The sequence below is a fragment of the Dermacentor albipictus genome, chromosome 2, assembly GCF_038994185.2.
Source record: "Dermacentor albipictus isolate Rhodes 1998 colony chromosome 2, USDA_Dalb.pri_finalv2, whole genome shotgun sequence".
NCBI lineage: Eukaryota > Metazoa > Arthropoda > Arachnida > Ixodida > Ixodidae > Dermacentor > Dermacentor albipictus.
Genome location: NC_091822.1, coordinates 125,556,680 through 125,574,303, shown reverse-complemented (window position 1 = coordinate 125,574,303; position 17,624 = coordinate 125,556,680). Strand labels below are relative to the sequence as shown.

At 45.2% G+C, this 17,624-nt stretch overlaps 1 protein-coding gene across 1 annotated transcript in view; it reads right to left on the bottom strand.

Annotated features, from left to right (window-relative positions):
• Nucleotides 1-15,597, bottom strand: part of LOC139055539 (uncharacterized) — a 75,440-nt gene extending 59,843 nt beyond the window's left edge. The window contains exons 1-5 of the mRNA XM_070533042.1: nt 15,456-15,597; nt 12,644-12,757; nt 9,525-9,578; nt 6,588-6,626; nt 4,919-5,007 (exon numbers count right to left, since the gene is read on the bottom strand). The gene's annotated coding sequence lies outside the window, so the exon portion shown is untranslated. The remainder of the gene's footprint in view (nt 1-4,918; nt 5,008-6,587; nt 6,627-9,524; nt 9,579-12,643; nt 12,758-15,455) is intronic.
• Nucleotides 15,598-17,624: the final 2,027 nt, after the last annotated feature.

Here is a 17,624-nt window from a genome sequence, read left to right as displayed (position 1 = left end):
GCCTCTGTATCAGCTTCTTCGTTTTCTGGACTCCTGAAGCAGGTAGGTTCGGCCCAAGAATTCCATGACTGCCCTTGAGTAGCCGGCACACTATTGGTGGCCTCCAGCCTGTGAAGATCTTTCAATAGTTTGGCAGTAGAAGGGTATTTGTCTTCTACTAGTTGGAAGCGGTGTCGCAGAGTTGCAGCAAAGACAAAGGGACTGCTGCAGGCACCAAAAGGAATTCTTGTGATGCTCAGTTCGTTAATATTGGAAGATCCTTCTTCAAACCAGATGTAACGAAACGCGTCTCGGTCTTGTTCAGCTAGCGATATTTGAAGAAACGCTTTTTCGATATCGGCGGAAATTATAATCTTGAAGCTGCGAAACTTCAGCCGTAAGTCGATGATGTTGGGGTTCAAATTCGGTCCTGTCCACAAGACGTCGTTAAGTGAAGGTGACTCCGGAGCATGAGAAGAGGCGTCGGTTACCACCCGTACTTCAGTCGTAGTTCTGTCGCGTCGCACTACTGCTCGGTGTGGCATGTAGTACGTGATATGTTCACTCGTACTGTCCATTGGGACCTTCTCAGCGTAGTCTTTGTTACAGTAACTCCTAATGGCAGTGTCATATTCCTTCGGAAACTCTGGTTCTCGATGTAGTGTTCTCTGCACGGACTCCAGCCTCTTTAACGTGATATCCCGGTTATTTTTAGGCTGGGAACAATTGCTGCGCCACGGCAGTTCAACTTTATCGCGACCATTGTTTCTAATAGTTGGTTCCGCGAAGTTCTTCAGGACGTGTGCGTCATCTTTCGAAAGTCTGTCTTCGTTAGTCAGTCCCAGATGTTCTATTTCCCAGGAAGACCTCAGTTGCTGGGAAACATTGTCTTCCGTTAGGCATATGTTGAAGTTCCTTACGGTTTCCTGCTTGTAGTACTTAGGTGGACTTCTGGTATCTCCATGAAGCGTCCATCCTATTACAGTTTCGATGGCGGTCAAGGAGTCGTCCAGTCGATGAATTCTTCCGCTGACAAGCTTCCAGTAATAGTCGGCACCTATAAGGATGCTTATTCCAGGCTCAGGCGAGACCTGAACTGCGTTGACATCAGCCAAACGTAGGTTCTTGCTTTTCAACCTTGCAAGTACATTCGTATCTGTCAATGCTGACAAGTCATTTCATATTTCGGGAACTTCTATCGCCTCAACTTCTAGTGAGTTTGAGTCGTACTGGCTATGCAGCGTGACTCGTACTCTTCGATAATATTTTCGTGGTGCTGAAACGTTTCCAAATCCCGAGATGGTGAGCTGCTCTTCGGCTAACACAGTGGCTTTCAGCTTCCTAGATAATTCTTCCGTGATGAAGCTGCGTTGACTGCCACCATCAATCAACATTCTTACAAAGCATTTGCTTCCAGTGCCCAGAGCCCAAACTTGGGCGGTCTGCAGAAGAACTGTGCACTTTGGCGAATCTGTTGACGAACTGGAAACAGTTGTCTGTGTTTCCGTATTCTTCTGCTTCCATTTCGGGTCGCACATTGTGGTGATATGTCGCCCCTTGCATTTCGCACAGCTTAGTCTCTTCCAGTTTCGGCATTCCTTAGCTTTGTGAAATTGTCTAGCGCAGCGGAAACAGCATCCTAATTTCCGTAGTTTCTCTTTCTTTTCGTCTAATGTTAGTTCCGTTGTGCAGACATCCACCGAGTTATTTTTGTCTCCGCATAATATACAACTCTCTGGAGTCAGTTTCACGGTTAGCATAGATGCAGAACTTTGGAAATGCTCATTAGATTGTCGTTTTGCTGTTGAGGCTTGTTCTCTCTTGTAAGAAGTCATCATTATAGTCTGTTCCCTGCTTCTTACTTCAAGGCTCAAGAAGTCTAGAAGAACAGACATTTCATTTAGCCTGTCACTAGTAACGCCTGTATTTGTCGAAGACAAGATGTGCTGATTATAACGGAGTACCATTTCTTGCGGAAGATTTTGTATTATAGCAGTTTTCAGAAGCACTCCATATTCTTTTTCTTCGACGCCAAGGTTATGCAGGGATCTAACGCGAGTCTGCACTTCTTCATGCAACCTTTGAAGCCCTTCGAAATCTTCGCAAGAACGAACTTTACGTAGGTTTAGAAGGCGACGCATGTGGTCGTTAACAATCAGTGACTTCTGACCGAATCTTTCTTTGAGAAGTTCTATAGCTGTGCTATAGCTCTCGTTAGTTGTCGACAGGCCGCTGATGACACCTTCCGCTTTACCCATCAAGTAGCTCCGAAGATATTTCAGTTTGTCTACGTCGGTAATATATCGGTTCTGGTGAATAGTAGACTCAAATTGATCCCAGAATTCCGGCCATTTAATGGGGTCACCATGAAACTTCGGCACATCGAGCTTCGGTAGCTTAACGTGTGCGCGTGCTTGACGAAAGTCATCGTGAGATTCGCGCGTAGTCGTTGTTTGCTGATCGGATAAAATGCGTTCAGCGCGGGACTTCGCGAGGACGATAGATTCTTGATACTGTCCGACGCTGAGAAGCTCGTCCTCAAGGTTATCATCGGTAACCTGCTCTTCTACTTGGTTATCAAGGTCCGTAAGCATAGTTTCCTTTATCTTCAATAGGTTAAGATGGTCGGTCAGCTCACCATATGGCGTTGGTTCCGTCTGCATAAGAGTTGTCATGTCGTTGATGATCCTGGTGACCGCCGCTCGAACGGTAGCACGCTTCCGTCGTATTCTTTCCATGTCGTCACGTCGGGAATGGTAGGCCTCGCGATGACGCGGATCGTTCTTCGATTCTGTTGCAGCGTCGTCGCGTTGATCGCGTCGGTCGGTCGTCCTCTTCAGGTAGCTCGCTTCATCGTTAGGGGTCTTCAACTGTAGGTCTGATATCCTGGTCATGGCACCATATGTTGAAAACCAGGAAGCGGAGCTGAAGTAGAGAACGTCTTCTTTATTTGACGCTTGCAAAAACAACTAAAAAAATGCAGGCGCGCGCTCGGCTCCACGCTCGTTTCTCACTTCGTCTTCTCTTCTTTTTCGGAGCATAATATTCAACAGCGGTATCCAGCATAATCATTTAGAACGTATTTTTCGTGCTTTTATGTAGACTCTCCTAGTGTTCACATGGATAGAGTCATGCTAACAGTTGTACGCTACTGCTGTGCAAGGTCTCAGGGCCCCAGTCAAACAACTTGTGCAGCTTTTAGTCGAAACTTACTATTCAATCTTTTTTAATGAAAATAAAAAAAATTCATTTCATTTCATTTGGATACACGTTCAGGAACAAAACAACTTGATGAACACGGGGACGAAGACGAGAAGCAATCAACACAAATTCTGAAAGCGCATTCTCGCAGCATTTGACTTGTGCCTTGAGATGTTTTTGTTGTCAAGGCAGCCACAGTTCCAGACACCGCGTCTGCTCCTGAATATGAACAATGAATGAACGGATGCGGTCCTATATGTCTGAAATGCACAAGTGCTGTTCAATAATAGTACGTAGTGCCGCTGACCACAAAATAACGTGGTCATGTGAACCTTGTGAGCCTTTGAAGCGGCACTAAGTTAAATCTCGCTAATTGATTGCCGACAAAGAGGTGACAATGTCTCGTACTTCACCTCTAACAAAAGGCCCTCATTTTCACCAAGCTGCACTTCAGTTGCTCATATTGAACATTTCATTTAGCAATAATTTAAACTGTGTCCTTGCTAATATCGACCAACGGCAGCGAATCAAGGGGGGCTTCGCGCATCGGAAGCAAAGTCACATTGAATGTACTGAACAATCCATGCGGCCATCTTCATGTGACCACTTTGTCTTGCTACTCGTGAATTGTCGTATGCCGGTGTGCTCACCCCATTTGTATCTATTTTTGCGTGTCTAAAGCAGTGACGCTGTTCTCCAGGGTGAGTGAAATTTTAGAGCACACTGATGACAGAATAGACTTCTAGAGCAACGTAAGCAAGCAAACGTAAGAAGCATTACGTACGTAATGCAACAGCATTGCGTCGTGACGCGCATGCTACCTACGCTAATTCGTTTCCGTAATCTACTTACGCTATGCTAACGAACATTATTTGGCAAGCTTATCGTACGCGATATTCACGTGCGCTGACAAATTTAGCGGTGCCAAACATGGAAGCATGCACCCGCGGCTGCCGCTTCAGAGCGATTTGCTGTGATGGATGCGCTCTTGCTGTCGCTGATCACAATTAAATGTTGAAGTAAACTTTGAATTCCCCACAACTCACCTGAAGCGCTGGTTGTGAACGCATCACGTGCCCGATTTCCGGTACAGTCTTGCTATTCTGGCATCCGTAGGCCTTACGTGACTCGTCAGCATAACAGTGCCACGATGAATGACAACAGACTGTCTCGGCCTGAATAGGTTTGGCATGAGGCACCAGATGATGCCGTGTGCCTGAACGCGTTCTTGATGTTTCCGTTTCCTTACGTTAAACTATAAGTATTGTACGGGAGGCACACCATAACGTTGCACAGTGCAGCCAGCAGTATGGTCAGGAAGACGAACAGAAAACTCAAGATGGCCTTGATTTGCTTGGGAGGCTTGGATTTAAGGTACGTAAGGCACCGAACGCTATATATGTGCTGATGTAGGTTAGTTTAATTACCTAATGTAACTTTATTATCGATCAGTTAATGGATAGAGCGGCAGCCATCACTACCGCAGCTGAATAGGCGGCAAAGAAAGAGCGGCGTGTCGTAGAAAGCCAAGAGCTTCCGCTCATTACTCGGTATGAATGTACCAGGCTATAGAAGTGCTGCATAAGTTTGAAGCATTTGTCAATTTTAACGGCGCCCACTAAATGGCGTCACATACAAAAATTCGTTTATCCCACTCAATAAAGGTACCATAACATCATGTGCACTTTTCCTAATACTACTTATAAAATCGAGGCTTATCGACGTAGTTTTTACTCACCTGTCAAGAAATTGAATAGGGTGTAGCACAGTACGGCCAGCAGTATGACCAGGAAGGCGAACAGAATACTCAAGACGGCCTTGGCTTGCCTGGGGAGATAATTTAGGTGAAGATACCTGACAAACTAGCAAGTGCACTTCAGAAAAAAAATCTGACGACCGTAATAAAGCGGCAATAGTCTTGCGGACGTTGTTCATCATTTTCTTTCCTCCTTTCTGCAGCGGCGAGTCCGCAGTTTAAATTCTCTCAGGAACGCGCCTTTAGTACCCATATATGTAGAATTTTTTTGGCATATGCAAGAAGCCTATCTGGTCAACTCTTAACTATAAAGAGCGCGATTTTGTCTGCACTGGCCCTTCTCAACATATGCAAAATAGGAGAGATTGGAGAGCGATATATATCGGTGTTTCAAATGGCAAAATTAGCTTGAAGGGCAGAGATAGTCGTAAGCCTGCTATTATCCTATTGCCAGTAAAATCAGTCGTAAATGTAGTCCTCCTGCTTGTGCAGTTGTCAGCGGCGAAGCTGCTTAGCCTGCTGGGCAATTTATTTGATCAAGAGACATCGTTTGTCGCGTCTCTTTCTAGTGGTGTTGGTAGGCAACGCCAAAAATGAGCCTTATTTTCGTGAAACTGTGTGCCCTCCCAGTTGGTGTTGTGTGTGTCGGAATAATCAAGCAGAGCTAGAGAAATATACTGAAATAGTTGTTATAGATAAATGTTCCGAAACTCGGTACCTACTTAACGGATATAGTCGCGTTGTGAGCAGAAAACAATGAAACGTATCACCTTTTGTCACCGAGTCATGGTTCAGACGAGAACACTTGGTCATCAGCGACATTTTGTTGGGCGTTTTCACTACCCATATGCAATGAATGTTCTCGACGATACCGCCAGCAATATGTTAGCCATAGCTCTTCAATTGAGATATATTATGTTTGATGTTAATCAATTGCTTGACCACTGAAACACGCTTCCGGAATATATTTTCACGATGTCGTGACTGCATTGAACCAGACGCTGTCACAAGCGTCACTTCAAAACTTCAAGATTTTAATAGGCGAGCTTGTGCCAGTGCCACTCAAACCACGACGATTGCGGCAAGCGCAGTCGGAGATTGTCGAAAGCTGATCTACAGGTCGCACATGCCGGCCATTTATACATGGCTCGTCATCGGCTTCGGCGTAATAGCTGGTGCTCACGTACTTTCCAGAAGTACGGCACATTCGCGTCTCACATACAATCTGATTAAACAATGTTCAGCGACAACATTGACATCAGGCATAATCAACGATAACATTTTGGAGAGTTCCGATGCATACGGGTGCGCCTTGCACTGGGGGATACCTTTAGCACTCGTTAGAGCGTGAAACGCGGTCCCTGCAGAAAGGACACACGAGTACGCTTGTCAATATGACCGAACGTATAAATTTATTAATGTAATTTCGCGGCAGCCAAATCACACTTCGATCCTCCTCGGGTTATTGCATGCGAACATTGAAAACATTTTCTTTTTGTTTGGTAGTTTACCGCCTCATAACGAATCCACCACAAAATAACTAGATTTACTTTGGCGTACTCCCAGGTTTAACGTTCGTGCATTTGAAAGGCCTGCAAATCTATGGACGCCTGAAGCGTTCGAGACGTTGAGAAAGCCAGAAGGCCCTTACCAAGGAGCTCCAGTACTTTGTCGATACCGGGGTGACGGGCTGCAAAAATATCAAGCCCGACTTGATAAACTGCACTAGCGGAAGAGCAAATGTTGGCGCACGAAATATTTCTTCAATCTGGAGACGATTTCTGCCAGATTCGGTGGCCACAGAATAGTGTACCTTTGCGTGCCACTACAAATCTCATGACAGCTTTCCTCACACAGAATACTGAGCAACTATCCCAACAAATAATTCCTTAATATATCTTTCCACAGCACTGAAAAAATACGAGCAACAGTGAAAAAAAACATCATGCGCACGAATTAGGTGACACACGTGCACGAAATGTAATAGAGAATAACGTATGATTACTAATGCGCTAAGTCCAAAAGGCACCCTGTGAATTCTTGTACGGGATGCCCCGGGACGTATAATTTTACTTTTTCAAGCACATGGAGCTTCTAACGTTATACTTTCTTAGTGTAGATACATTTTGCATAATCTCACCACAGAAGTCAAGGTCACAAATCAGCGTAAACAAATTGATGCCTAAATATTCACGCCATAGCTTCGGGTGCCCCACACGAGAATCGAGGATGGTAAACGAGTACCACATCGTACGGCGATTGAATGACTCCGTGCAATATACATCTACTGCTACGTGCCTTTGGTCAGTCGTGGCCTTCGCTGTGCACGGAAAAGGAAACTTCAGGGCCATTAGGAAACCTTCGCTTAAAAAAAAGGCTACAGCAAGCAGCATGAAATAAGCTGCGGCATATTCAGCAGAAAACTTTCTTTAGGTATAGTCCCGCGCATCTCGTCCAACATTGGTATTTCCTTTTTAATAAAGGAATGCCGAATCAAAATCTTCTGGCAGCCAAATGTTAAAACTAAATTAAATTCTGTGGATTTACGTGCAAAACCACGATTTTATTATGAGGCATGCCGTAGTGAGGGAACTCCGGATGTTTATGAGCCAGTTGGGGTTATTTAACGTGCACCGAAATGCACCCTGCACGCTCAAGTTGTTTTTTTTTGCATTTTGGCCCCACAAGAATGCGGCTGCCATGGCCGGTTAAGCAGCGTGTTAAGAAGCATGAGTCCATAGCCACAAGGCCAACACGGCTTTTACAGTGCTCGCTGCGGACGCAGTTGTCGCAGAAACGCACTCCACTGACGTAGGCAAGATTCACTGTTGTTCAAAAACGGCTTTTTGTAAGATGTTCTTAACGCTATTCTCCATATACGGAGCAGGCATAATTTATATAGCCAAAGGGAAAATGATACTGAACTGCAAGAACTCTATAGATTATTATTAAATGGGGAATTTTTTTTGTAATCGCCAACCATTTATTTAACCATCGCTATAGTTTCGAACGCACAGCGTGTACTTCGTCTCCTGCCTGCTATTGCAAGGTAGTGCGAATGTCCCACTAATATGTTTCTCTAAAAAAGTTTTAATACCAGTATAGAAGTTTCGGTTGCATAATACCAACTTTTTGCCTATAAAGTTGGTATTATACAACGTAAACTTTTTTCTTTTCCCTTTTTTTCATTAATTCTGCGTACGCATCTTCATTGGAACAGCGCTGTGCTGCTGTGAAAACATATCAGTTGTACTGTAAACATGTACACTTAAATTCAATTTTTTTGTGCTACGTGCTGACGCACAACACACTGTAATGTTGTTATTCCTAGGTTACAAAGAGATGTAGAAATCCATGATACTTACACATCTCCTAAAAAGAAATACAATTACATGAGATTATCGTCACCAACTACCTTTGATCAAGAATACAGAACTGTAAACTCTGCTCTTTCTTCGTCCACAAAGTCGTCACAATTTGGAGCAATGCGTAAAAAGTGACCTTGTTACTCGTAAAATTCTCGTAAACATTAATTTGTACTTATGAACGAAATTATAGCAGTTCTGATAATATTGGTCGCACCATTGGTCTTAACTGCCAGTGTTCTCAAACAGATGGAACTCCATATTACGCATAATCTAACCAACCGATGTCTTGAGCCCTCGTCTTCTTGTATTAGCTGCATGAAACGTTTTTTTTTTCTATTTCGTAGTATCGCTGATATCGATTTGACATGGACAAAGGTCACCTATGACGTATATGTCTCGAGAGCCGTAGCTTTTTTTGTTACAATGGTTACCACAAGCCCCGGTCCCTTGAGCTAATGGCGGCTTTATTTTTCGTGCATAGCAAAATATAGAGTTATAGCAAATTCTGTTACAAAACAAACAGCCATGCACAGCTTAGCTCAGCAGGAATACGAACAAATTTCTACAGCATACGCTGTTTGATCTGAAATATTTAAAACGAAGCAATTAAAACTCCGCTGACACCGAAAACTCTACAAGTTTCACTTCCCCGTCGTCAACTGTTCTTGCCTTGTCCGAGTATGAAAGAAACATAAAAAATCTCTGTCAACATTCTTTTAAGTGCGAGCTTGCGTACGCATATCGGTGTATGTGTGTGCTTGTGCGTGAGCGTTTCCGTGCGCCCGCGAAAATGTGTGTGAAAAAAGCGATAATCTTTCAATATATTTTAATTTCGGCACAGTACACAAGCAAGATACGTTTCATTGTACAGATACCACTCTTGTACATGTGCGAATAAGTTGCCCTACTCAGGTTACTGGTAAACACGACAAAAAACAAGGGTGGGGCGAACAGGAAGAAACATGCGAGACCATTTGTCACATCGCCTCGTGTTTTGTACCTACCCCATTTTCGTCGCATTTTCAAGTAACTTCTATAGTGCAACTCACTGGCATGGAAGGCAAATTAGTCCCTATACAAGCTCCATTAACATGCACATCTGCACGCTTTAGCTTTAGAGAATTTGCTTAGTTCTCTGCTTCTGTAATAAGCCAAGCATACATATTCGTTGTCCATTGTTGGCATGATAAAGCGGCGCAAGCACAAATTCTGCTTCTCACTTTGATGTGGTAGAACTTCCGTCGATGCCTTCGTGGCCGTGGGCGAAGAGCGCCCTGCACGGATGAAAGTTTCGAATTTGCAATGAAAAAATAACTTCCTCTTAAAGTGGTAACGAACGCGAAATTCTTTACGAGTACATTCGCTTTAGGCAGCCAACGAGATGTAACCGCGATTGTCGAAGATGTCTGATACTTCGTCGCATATGTTCGTGGCACGAAATCGCAAGAAGGCCCGTATGGCACCAGGTTTTCGCTAAACTTTAGCCGACGTAACTATATCGTATTATTGCACGATTAAATTCGAATGTTTGAGAAAATCTTGTCTGCACAGAAAAAATAATCGTGGCCAAACGTACCATAAATATGAACTTTTTGCAGTGGTGCAATGTGTCTTAATAAAAGGGCTCGCGCCCGCTATATGGGCGTCTTCACGGTATGCTGTCGAGACAATGTCCTTCCCGGAGTTCATATTTAGAAAAAATGGGGCGAATACGAAGCAATCACGATTGCAAAATTAGACAAAAACTGGCTGTGGCTTAGCTAGGGTTAAGCCCAGGATGCGAAGCATACTAGCCTTAATTTTAACGCGACAGCGTAAAGGAGCTCGTGTCGCAGAAAAGCCGGTGTCGTCGGCTCAGGCGTGCGGCGCTTGCTCAGGCGCACATTTCGTTGTCGCGCCGAACGCTGCGTTGCTCGACGCTCACCGCGTCCGATGCGGGGCACGTAGTCGCTGCGCCGTAGCAAAGCCACCTAGAAACAGTCTCTGTAGCACGCCGCAACCTTCGCTTCTCATTCCAATGAGCAGCTCTGTATCCAGGAGGCATCTCACCTCGTGAGTGTCTAGCAGAGGCAAGCGCAGCTGCTTATTAACCGCCGCGACGCCGCGAGCGACGGCGCGAGTTGGAGCCCCGTTTCTCCTCTGTCGTGACGTCACGGTGTCACGTGGTCAGCCTTGAAGGCGACGCCGCGAGCAACGGCGCGAGTTGGAGCCCCGTTTCTCCTCTGTCATGACGTCACGGTGTCACGTGGTATTGAAGGCGACACCGCCGCGCCTGAGGAGCTGGGTTGAGCTCTAGTAATATGCTTCGCATAAAAATACACCCGCTAGCTATAACAAAAGTCAGACTTGTAGGCTTTCAAATGCGCGAAACTAAGACAATTCACGTACACTACTGTGGCGGCGTCTCTGACGCAGCTTACCCAATTTGTTTCTTGTTCAATTTCACGCATATACTTGGTCTTCGGGATCATCTTGGTGATGTAGACTAAGCAAGTTATTTAAATGCGGTTAGAATAGGGACCATGTTCTAGGTTATTTGCGAAGAAAGTGTAAAGTGTTTAGGCGAATTATAGCCTTTTGTAGAAAACATATTTATGTAGGTGTTGAAAAGCCTTAGAAGCATATCTCATGATCCATGAGATTTCCTAATGTCGTCAAAAAAACACTAAACGTACGTCGAAATTAACAATGCGATGGTTTCCGTGGCATGTTCTGGGAAACGTGTAGGCGCACTTTCACGAGCTTAAGGCAGTCATGCATTTTGCAATGAATACGTTAAACAAGTGCTCGAAAGTGTTGCACGACCTTTACCAGCAATGTACCTCAGTGTCCTAAAGCAACTGCATGCGACGCCGAATTCTATTGGGCGCAAATTGGGGCCAGGCTTGGGGTGACGTGTACCGAATGATTAAAGTTTCTAGGTTATTTACGAGCATTGCAAATATTTACTGGATACTCGATTCTTCCTTATTTGTGTGCACTCCGTGTCCCACATAGCACATTTTTGTTTACCTCGGTGAAGTATGCAAGGCACCTTCTTTATATTTAGTGAACAAAGGAAGGTTGCGGGTCACATGCAGAGAAATTTCTTAGTATGTCAGGTATGTTGATTGTAGTACATTACGTATGCAAGCTCTACGGAGTCAATCAGGCGCCGTTAAAAATGGCGCAGAACTTAGCCCGCTTTCCTCTGAGAAAAGTTCCGCATAAACAAAATTTGGCGGGAAAGAGGAGAACATTAGGGGGGTTTCGGCTACGCGAAGCGAACCGCGTGCGGAAGAATTGCACGCTTTGCAAAAGTTCGTTCATCAAGTACTGGAAAATTTTGCACGGTCGTTATCCGCCGTGTTTCACACTGTCTCGAGGAAATCGCACGTAACACCAAGTGTCACGTTTGATGTAAAAGGGAAGTAGTACAGGCTTGCAACAAACACACAAATCATACGTCACGCGTTGCAATTGTGGCAGTACAATGTGCACCTGTATTACATTAATGCTAATCACATTAACGTCAACAGCCGTCCTGAGATGGTTTCTGAAGGCGTTCTTTCCACCTATTATTTCGCTCTCAACAGGAAAACAGCTTTTAACCGTTTCACAAACGGCGAAGAATTAAAGCCGCTGTGGTAGCAAAACTCTTTAACAGCCACTTATATCAACGCTAGGGTTAACCGGGTGCACCATGTAGCTTACGTGCGCGCAAACGCGGACGTGAGTTTGGTGAAATATGGTCTTTGGTTAAAACTCAACGTTTTCAACGGCATTATAATGGGGGCGACGTTTTTAAGTGTTTGATTTAATCTTACAGGCGACCGAAATTCGCAGTATCGACAGAGACCGCTTCGCTAGATATTGGTCGGCGACTCTGCGCGGTCACGCGTGTCTGCTGCTGATCTTTTTTTTATGCGTTGCATATTGCAATCACTCAGTTCAGCCCTTGGGCGCGGCCGGGCAGCCACCATTGAGGGTATGAGCCATTTTTCATTGCTGCGCGTCTCATATGTGGGTCTATTCTCTTTTAAGTTTGCTATGTTTGTTATTAAGTTGCTTCTATTTTTATGCGTTGCATATTGCACTCACTCAGTTCAGCCCTTGGGCGCGGCCGGGCAGCCACCATTGACCTTGAGCGCAACCACGTGACGTGACATCACGACAGCCGGAAAAAAAGCTGGGCCCCAACTCGCGCAATATGCAACGCATTCTTGGCTTAACCAAGCTAAGCCTGGCCATGTTTAAGACAGCGTAAGATTTTAAAACCATGTTCCAACTTGGCCCCGATTATTGGTTGCCCGTTCTTTCTAACACTACTGTTCGTTTATATTCTAGATCAGGCACTCACGTGAGGGTTTGCGGTGCGATGACGCACTGGCGTCGACACTCATACTTGGAATCGTCGTCGAAGAGGCTGTTAGCATTGTAGACGACGTGGCTGTCCCCTGATGCGTTGGGTCCGCTGCAGACGTGTAGACACGCAAACACCTCGTGTTAATGGCGTTTCTTTTCTGTACGCATATGCACCAGTAGCGCACCTCAACAGTGTCATAATCCGATCAGTATTAAGGGTTTAGAAAATGGTCCTTAGGTGTAATTGCTAAGCCTCCAGACATTGTCTACGATGTCACAGAGTCTATCACTACTTGTTGTGCTATTTAGTGCCTACCTGTTACGATGTAATGTAATGCGAGACAACGTGATGTAAAAAGGACGGAAAAGAAATCGTGAGCGAGAAAATCGTCAGAAGAGAGTGAAAAAGGTGTGCAGAAAATTGGGCGCTCTATCACGCCGTGGCCTTCGCATTGTTTCGCGCCCTATTACTCCGTAATAATCACAGAGACCTGCTTGAGTCCTTGCCGGAACGCTTGAATATAGCCGTCCTCGGTAAACTTTTCTGTCGCCAGAGCTTCGTAAATAAGCAAAATGAACCGAATAGAGTGTCACGCACGGCTGTGTTTCTGTTCTGTTCAAGTACAGCCGGGCACATTTCACATTTCTAGGGGCTCTATATATGTACTGTTGGAGGTGCTTTGAAGACAGAAATGTAGCCTTCAATATTTAACCGATAACAAAATAATATCGTTGATCGCATTGCCGGCAGTGACGATTCTATCAGAAGTACAGAATATCACCTCGCTACGGTATAGCAGCTAGATGCCAAATCCCCCTGACAAAATTAAGAATAACGGCCACTTGCTTACTACTGTGTGAAGCCTTTAAAAGGCAGGCATTCGTCGTTCAGGAATTCAAGACACTCATACAGTCTGGGAACACAGCATTTAGGAAGTGGCCGAGGAACAGGACGACGGCAGCAGCACTGGCACAATATATGTTTGCAGTGCTCACGCAATGAAACGTGTCTGTCTAGGGCTAACTAACGCAGATACTTTCGTTTCCGCCATCACGTAGAGTTAAGTTTGGTGTAAAAACTTAGGTTGGAGTCCCCGTCACCTTTGGTGGCTACATGCCTAGCGACGGAACATTGTACCTTCGAGCATTTTGCACATAAGCAAGGGTTCTACTAAATGCTCCCCGCCACGTTTCATTCCTTGTGCACTGTGCAGCACTGAACAATTGAAATGCGATACTCGGATGGCATAGACTATGACCGAACGGACCATTCTTCCACCATCGATGAACGCTGGGTGATCGATGAGTGGGGCTGAGTACAATCGCAATCCAATCACCAACGCACTCGCTTTCGTTTGATAACAAAATGAATGGGATCACTGTCCCGAGCAGGCAGGTATTGCACAAAGGGTCGGACAGCCACGCGCTCCGAGTATGTATCGCCTTTGAATTTGCTCTCAGCACTTACATCGACATTGCATATCTTGACGCGATAAATAGCGCAGAACTGTGATGTAAATTACTTCAAGAAATTCTGGGTTTTACGTGCCAAAACCGCGTTCTGATTATGAGGCACGCCGTAGTGGAGGACTCCGGAAATTTTGACCCCTTGCGGTTCTTTAATGTGCACCTAAATCTAAGTACACGGGTGTTTTCGCATTTCGCCCCCATCGAAATGCGGCCGCCGTCGCCGGTATTCGATCCCGCGACCTCGTGCTCAGCAGCCTAACACCATAGCCACTGAGCAACCACGGCGGGTGAATTACCTTAAGGTACACAGTCGAAATCTAAGATTGAAATGGAACCACCTTTAACGCATACGCGAGGTTTACATGGAGTGGAAACAGGCTCAACTATGTGAGGATAATGAGGCCACTTCAACTATTTGCCAAGTCCTCACGTTCTTCTTCATCACATTCTCATATCGATACCCGACTTCCCACAGCTAAGAGCACGGCACCATATAGACACTGCCAAAATTTACAGCAGAGCTAGTATAAGAAGCGTCCGGTGGGCATGTAGAACGGCAGGTATTATTCCGAAAGCCGATGAGAAGCAGATCATTATTCATGCCGCAAAGCAATTTTAACTGGAAAATTCTTCTTACGCGCAGGAATTTTCAAATGCAGCGGCAGAGGTGCGTTGCCCCTGCCAATGTTCCCTTCGATTTTAAATTGATTTCTTTGGGGACCTTATGCTGGAGGTGCTACTTGCAGGTGATAACTCATGCGAGTACTTCTTACGTAATCGGCCGACCCTAGCACTACCTAGACAAACTGATTTCATTGGCGTAGAGTTGAGTTAGACGTTGAGCAACTCTTCGCAAATTCGCGTCCTTGATATCAGCATTGCTCACCTGTCAACATGATTTCGCATGGATGGTATCGCATTAGGGACTCCAAATGCAGCAGGACTAATCCAAATCCAGCGTCGGCACTGGGTCTATGTATGCCTACTTACACCCCGGGGAAAACACAGGGAAGGCGGGAGAAGGAAATTCAAGACAATCAGCAAAAGGAGAACAAGGTTAAAGCAGGAGCCAACGTTTCGGCTAGTGGACTTGCTTTTTCAAGGCTTCAAGCCCTTGAAGAAGACAAGTCCACTCGTCGAAACGTTGGCTCCTGGTTTCACCTTGTTCTCGTTCTACCTATTGCCGCGTAACATCGCGTTCGAGACATGGTTTCTCTTATGTACCTAACTGTATACTGGTTCTACAGATCTTACCGGCGCAATTTAGGTGGTTTACGAGATCTTAAGCAGCTACTAGCACTATTTCGACCCCTGATGGCCTTTTGTGGACCGCTTACCCATCGTGGCGCGGTGAAGCCGGTAGGTGGACCCCCGGTGCTGCTGTAGAAGTCGGGGACGACCTTGCTGTCACCTGCTGAGGCGCCGTAAATGCTGTTTGAGACCCAGAGCGAGCTGAACGAGCGCACAGGAAAGGTTCGCTTCTTCTTCTTCTTCTTCTTCTTCTTTGCTTACTCGCGCTTGTGCAAACTTGCTCGTGCTCTAAAAAACCGCACCCCATTCTTTTTCTAACAAATAAATGTCCTACCGAAGCACGTTTGTGACAGTGATGCCTGCAGTCTTATTCTTGTTAAAAGACTCACTATATCAGAGTGAAAATGGGATTCGTGTTATCACAACCTGCAATATCAATAAGCATGCTATTGAACACATTGCCTCAGCACTTTATAGTTGATAAATGCTAGAAACGTTCGTATAGCACTAGAATCGATCCTAAGAGGTAGTATAGTAGAATTATTCACCTCCCATTGTGCATTTAGTCATTCTCTTTATTTGTCAGTTATGAAATATTCGTCGACGGTTGTTTTCAGGTGTCTTATATTTTAATGGGAATCGCTTAAACGCTAAAACATTAACTAACTATATATCATGGCGTATTACGTGCCAAAACCACGATCTGTTTATATGAGACACGCCGTAGACAGGGACTCCTGAATAATTTTACCCATCAGGGGTTCTTTAACGTGTACGTGAATCTAAGTACCCGGGTGGTTTTTTTTTTTTTGCATTTCGCCTCCATCGAAATGCAGCCGCCATGGCCGGGAATAAATCCCATGACCTCGTATTAACAGCGCAAGGGCATAGTCACTAAGCAACCTGGGCGGGTCAATTGCTTTAAAGCTTTCATCCGAATAGAAATATCAGCGTTCATTAGGACCCTTCTGGAAATTATTGGAGCCTATTTCTGGTGACTGTCTATTTCTGTGATAAAAAGTCATTCGCGTGAATTTTCACCGTGGGTCATGTGGGCTCTATAATGCTTAGTGCGGAATTGTTTATAGCGGTTTGCAAAGCCTTCTGCGTTTCTTGAACTAATTGCACCTACTCCTGAGAACTTCTACGTGCAAAATGTTTGGTTCGCAAAGCCTAAGGAATAAATGTCCGCATGTGTAAAGACCGTAAATTCTTACGGTTGATCGTATATGGCCAGACTTTGAAGACTTGCGATGCGGGTGCGGGAAGCACTGCGATAAAAGCTGGCACCTCGCCACAAATGAGGTAAGCGGTGCCGCTGTCCCGGTGGATGATGGGTGACTTAGATCAAAGTAGGCGACAGGTTTTGCGGATGACGACATTGGTTTTTCCCTCTCATTTAAGGCGCTGTCAGTGACATCTGTCAAAGCATATTAATGGTAAACTTGGGCAAGAAGGACGGCACTGTTTCGGGAGCCGTTCAATACAGTATTTATGAAACCTTTCATTTTGCAGAAATGTTAAAGGCATAGATCGAGGACATTATGATATTATAGAAAATCACGCTATATTTTGTCTTTGTCGCCTCTCGCTTATTCACCACACCGATTGGCTGAAAGCGTTTTCTTGCTGCACAATAAAGTCAACTGAACGGCAGCATCTAGAAACACGTCGAACCCTCCATGTTGATGGGAGGTGCTGAGTTCCCAGCAGGATTATACGCAGCGTTCAGGTACCATTGAGAGAAAAAAAAATATGTCTGCGGAAAGTTATAACGCGGCCCATATTCAGACACATCCCGAATGGCTCGCGTAACAGGTACATCAAACAACACCCGCCGTGGTTGCTCAGTGGCTATGGTGTTGGGCTGCTGAGCACGAGGTCGCGGGATCGAGTCCCGGCCACGGTGGCCGCATTTCGATGGGGGCGAAATGCGAAAACACCCGTGTGCTTAGATTTAGGTGCACGTTAAAGAACCCCAGGTGGTCAAAATTTCCGGAGTCCTCCACTACGGCGTGCCTCATAATCAGAAAGTGGTTTTGGCACGTAAAACCCCAAATATTATTATTATTACATCAAACAGCGGCAAGTGTGCAGGCGCATTCTTTAAGGTTATAACTTGTTCACATTCCTCAAAATAATAAAATTGCATCCTTAAGTTTTTCGCCTCTTGCTTTTTAACGTTGCTTTACCATTCGGTATCAAACACATATGCCACACGTGACTATGAAGCACTACATCTCGCACGAAGTTTA